The sequence below is a fragment of the Marmota flaviventris genome, chromosome 5 (genome assembly GCF_047511675.1).
Source record: "Marmota flaviventris isolate mMarFla1 chromosome 5, mMarFla1.hap1, whole genome shotgun sequence".
Classification (NCBI taxonomy): domain Eukaryota; kingdom Metazoa; phylum Chordata; class Mammalia; order Rodentia; family Sciuridae; genus Marmota; species Marmota flaviventris.
The window spans coordinates 5,670,051-5,676,050 of NC_092502.1; positions in this window are offsets into that span (position 1 = coordinate 5,670,051).

A 6,000-nucleotide genomic window follows, 5' to 3' on the forward strand; every position below is an offset into this window, starting at 1 on the left:
TCAGCAAAAATTCAAGATAGCTATTATATGATCTAAATATGTTTTTACATTTGTTAATTTCATTTTGCATTCTCTTTATAAATGATGTAACTGTTGCCTTTTAATATTTTGCAGAGGTATTGCTTCAAGAACACACAACCTGGATTAATTTAAGATAATAAACCACACCTTCAGGACACATAGGAAAATACAGACCCCAATTAATAAAAGGGGTCAATGACTGTAAGATTATAGACATTGAAGTTAAAGCCCAGTACTCTTACTTTAAGATGGGTGAAACTGACTTGCTGGATCTTTAAGATGAGGACTTAAAAATTAGAGTTAAATTAAAAGGGCCAAGAAATCCAATATTTGGCTCTTGCACTCTAAATCAGTCTGAATCCAGGGAACAAGGGAACTTCTCTGAAGAGCTTTGCAACTCTGGGCCACACAACCTCCTGATCAGGGAGATTAATGTGACCACTGGAGAACAAAAAGCCAATTGGTGCACTTGCTATGAAGAGGAGGAGGGTCATTGGAGAAGGTAGACATCTATGATACTTCCAAGAGAACTCACATGGTCAGCAAGAATGTGAACCATTCTAGCACAAATGGCACTAACAGAGATAAGAAGCTGCTCTCAAGATTCACAATAGTGATTCCCATGGAAACTCACCTGACTCTTAACAGTAGGTAGGAAGTCAATTTTGACCAGCATGATTTTAAATACCTAGCAAAAACAGTTAAACCAAAACACAGCCATTTCTTGGCATTAAAAAAAAGAAAGAAAGAAAGTTAAATGTAACTTAAGATATATACACTTGTGTTACCCCCAAGAATAAGTAAAACTGGAAGCTACAAAAGATTACAAGAGATTCTTAGGAAGAATGCCTGATAACTATCAAGAGAAATTACCAGAGTCAGAAGTTTTTAGTTAGTTTAAGGCCTATAGATATTCCTAACCTACACAGGTAAGCTTAATAGATCCCTTTATTTCTGTTACTTAGGGATAGTATGATTATCTAGCCCTAAGTAACAGAAATAAAGGGATCTCTACTAAACATAGAAGTCATACAAGTAGAAAGACTTTACAAAATTAAATGACATTGAGTAACTTAACTACATCTTAAAGGGTAAACCTCTGTGACATTAAAAGTTAAATGTTGTGCTTTAATTCCTGATAACACACAATGTTAAAGATTTACATTCCCAAATAAAGGCCTTGTCCTCTCCAGTCTAGTTATGGAGAAAACCTAACCCTCAAACCTCTGGGTGAAAGACCTTCTATTATTTTCATGATATTCATTGACATGTTCCAGATGTTGCAACATTTATTTTGTATTAATCTCATTTTAGTACTCATGTCTTTTTGTTTATCTCTTATAGAAGCACCTGCCCTGAAATAACTTTACAAACTGTTCTTCCCCAAACAGACTTCAATTCAACCTGACTTCTAAAAGGAAACTTCAAACTGCTTGCGGCATTTCACATCGTCCCTCTCAGCTCAAAGCAGCCAGATGATCATTGTCCCTTTTCCTCACAGCAGTAAGGAGTTTCTAAAATTAGAGGGGAAAATGAAGCCAGAATTTGGTATATAGGCAAGAGTCAGATTCTACAGGATGGAGGAATTGAAATGTTAATTCCTACAGAGCCCTTTATCCAACCTTATCAAGAACCTGCCCCTGCTCCAACCTATTGCTAAGGTAACCTATCCCAGGAATTGTCACTCCCTACAGGGAGTTACTAATTACATGTCCTTCTTGCCCAGATCACTCTTCCATGGCCCCTCCAGACTGGCTTCCCACCTTTTGGCCATCCCACCAAGCATTTCCTGGGCCTAGTCACATACACAAGAAGGAAAAGGGGGAAGAGGGTAGAACAAAGGAAGCCTAGGACACATAAAAAGGAAAAACACCCTTACTTCTTGCCATACCAGGATACCAGCTATAGCCCCCTTCTCCCTCCTGGAGAAGTCTGTTACCCCCTTTTTAAGTAAACCCTGCTTTATATTCTTGTCTTGGCGCACTTCTCTAATGCTATAGTTCAACATCTGAAGGAGCAGAACTCATCACTTATAACTGGCAGTATCACTGAGATAAGTGTAAACAAAAGGTGTATGGTAAAGTGCCACCAGAGTTAAATGTGTGGCACACGTGGTGAAGGCCTTTCTTATTCTGTCTTTTGAGTGCATATGGGAGACAGCAAAAAGGACCCATCCACAGGACACAGTGATGCCAAGGAAAGGAACAAGGAGAAACAGGCTTGTGCTCACAAACACCATGTGTCATAGACCCAGGTGTCCCCACAGGCCAAGGGCAACATGGCAGGAACTTCACAGAAGAAATGATTGATGGCCGTGGACCTGAAGTAAGGAAGATGAAGGGCATAAAATCATCTTCCCACACATCATCTTACTCACATGTATAGGATGGTGGAGGGGAAAACAGATGGCCACAAAGTGGTCATAGGCCATGGAAGCCAGGATTAAATCTTCTGAGCTGGCCATGGTCAGGAATAAGAAGCTTTGCACACCAGAGCCCAGGAAGGAGATGCTCTTCTGTCCAGACAGGAAGTTGATGGCCATCTTGGGGACCGTGGAGGAGATGTACATCAGGTCTCTGAGGGAGAGCTGGCTGAGGAGAAAGTACATGGGGGTCAGGAGCCGTGGGTACAAGAAGATGAGGGCAGTCATTCCTGAGTTCCCCAAACACGCGAGAACAAACACAAAGATGATCAGGAGCAAGAGAAGTAGGCCAGTTTGGTTTTGGGGTAACAACCCCAACAAAATGAAATCATTTGAAGTTTGGTTCTGTTTCTCCATAAAAACCCACTGCTTGAATAAAAATGAATTTAAAAAACTAAGTAAAAAATATGACAAAATAAGAGGAGAATAAAGGAAATTTAGTATATTAGCATTTGTTTAGAACAAATGGTTAATCCTACAGAGCTTTTGTTAAATGAATTTTTATGTAAGTATATGTATGACTCAGATAACAAATGTGTAATAGTAGCTTATATGATTTTATCTCTTTCTCCATTTTAATTGGTGTGTTACAGTTGTACAGAATGTACAGTTGTACATTTGTTGTTAAATATTTGTATAAGCACAAAGTATAACCATAGGATATGGCTGACATCACTCCTTAGAACTTCCCTGCCTTCTCTTCCTCTCTCCCCTTGATCCCTTTCTTCTACAGATCTCCCTATGATTTTTATGAGATTCCCATCACTCTGTCTTTCATTTACTTTTCCTTCTATACCTTTCACATATGAGAGAAAACATATGACTTTTGAACTTCTCAGTTTTTTTTTTCACTTCACAAAATGGTCTCCAGAGCTATCCATTTTCCTTCAATTGACATAGGTTATTTATTCTAAGGATGAATAAAAGTATATTTGTATATTTTATTTGCTTATTTTTATTTGTATATGTACCACATTTTCTTTATCCATTCACCCACTGAGGGAAACCAAGGCTGGTTCTATAGTTTGAGAATTGTGAATTGTGCTGCCATAAACTTGGGTATGCATGTGTCATAGTAGTATAATGACTTTAATTTTTCAAGCTAAATACCAAGGAGTGGCACAGCTGAGTCATATGGTGTAGTTCCATGCCTATCCTTTTGAGGAACCTCCATACTGATTTCCATTGTGTTTTACTAATTTATAATCCCCCAAATATGAACATTTTCCTTTTCTGCCACACCTTCTCTATCATTCATTATTATTTATATTCTTGATGACTGTAATTCTGAGTGGCATGATGTAAAAGATCTCAGTGTAGTTTTGATTTGCATTTTTCTAATTGTTAATGATACAGAATAGAGGACACAGAGACAAAGACAGACACCTATAGTCATTCAATCCCTGACAAAGGTGCCAAAAACATACATTGGAAATAAGACAGGTTTTTCAAAAATTGGTGATAGAAAAACTTATTATTCATATGTAGAAAAATGAAAATGTATTCCTCACAGTTCTTGAAAGTGAACCCCAAATGGATCTAAGACCTAGGAATCAGACCCAAAACTGAAGCTTCTAGGAGAAAACATGGGGTCAACATTCTAGCATACAGGCACAGGCAATGACTTCTCAATAGGACCACTAAGGCTCAGAAAATAGTGCCCAGAGTCCATAAATGACATGCGATCAAATCAAAACCTTTCTACACAGAAAAGGAAACAATAAGGAATGTGAAGACAGAGCCTACAGAATGGGAGAAAATCTTTGCTAGGTACTCTTCTGAAAGAAGCTTAATATCTAGAATACATAAATAACTCACAAAAATTTTTTGGCAAAAAGTAAAATAGCTCAATTAATAAATGAGCAAATGAATAAAACAGACACTTTTGAAAAGAAGAAACACAAATGTCCAACAAATATGGGGAAAACTATCAATTGATTTTAATATTTGAATTGAGTATTACTTTCCTAGTTCTCTCTGGTCCCCATCTCAACTTCAAATATAATGAAATAACTGGGGGAGTCCTTCCTCAACACTGCTGGGCAGGAGCATTCCTCAGGACTATGAAGGAGTCTTTGCACCTGAGGAAACAAGGATCCCTGCATTCCCACCACCTCAACTTAACACTGCATTTTTACCACAGATATGGCCTGTTTGGCTCAGAAAATTTCTTGTCCTTGACACTATGTACTTCATGACCTTACCTTTCACATCTTTGGTTTCTCATTTTCCCACCCCACTGGTACTACTGCAGCTGAGTAAGCCAAAGTCTTCTCCCAGGTGCTGTGCTGCTCACCTCCTAAACAGAAGCTTCTCTGCTGGTCCTAAAGGTGGTTCACCATCCAAAGCATTGTTCTTGAACTGAAAAGGTATCATGTGACCTATAAGCTTCACCCTAATTATAACATTTTCTTTGGACATCGTCTTCTAATGAGGTTTCCATTTATGGATAACTTATAATATTTTTTTTTATCAAACATAGGTTTTCAGTACATTTTCATTTTCTTTTTATAAGTAAATTACATATGATAAAGTTGACCAACTAAATCATTTACAAGGTTTTTATTCTATTTTCACAATGGCAAGCTAGAACTAGAACATGGGTGTTGATAATGGAAACACAGATACACTTTCTTATGTGTATAGGTGAAATTTGAAGATAACATAACTTAAATGAAGTTTTCTTCACATTACCACATTTACTTTAATATGAATTTAGTCATTAAGGTTTTTATTTCCCATGTTTTAAGTAGAATTCGTGGATGTAAAGAATAAATTTTCAAATACAGGCATATCTGGGAACACACTTTGACATCACATTTCTAATCATTCCATGATATCACATTTCATAACTGGTGAATGATTTACTGTGTATGCTGTAAGTTATCCAATGCAATTTGTGTAATTTTTACTGTTCTCTAAGAGATCGTGCCTAATTACAAGCTTCAGACCTGGTCAAGGTGCATGGATCATAGGATGCTTGTTTCCCTCCCTGTCCTGCAGTTTAGTTTACAAGCTGCAGGCAGGAGCTGACTCTGCTGCTGAGCTGTTCACCTAGGAAGGAACCTGAGCAGAGGTGGCTTCCTGAATGTAGCTTACACAGGTGTTTCCTTTCTGGCTATTGTTTTTTTTCTCTCATTTATTCTCTCATCTATGCACATATTCTGATTCTGACATTTATTATATTTCCAAAATATGTGTTTGACTTCTTCAGTGTCAGTATGATTATCTGGTTTATACATTTGTGCCCTTCTATCCTAAAGAAATACTGAGGCCACATTCTATCCCACATATTAGTTTGAGTAGTTAACCTGGATTATTGATTTTTAACAGAAATAAACAACAATTAAGATTGCATTTTTATTATTCATATTTAGTAACTTGAAATCAACTCCTACTTTCTACTACTGTGAGTAACATGAATAAGTTTGTGATGGAGAGCTTATGATAAAAAAAATGGGAATGTATTTTGGAGTTGTCTGGTAGAAACATACTAAGCATGACAAGTGTGTGACCAGGAACCCAGCTGAGCACAGACAGAGCTGCTGGGCAGAAAG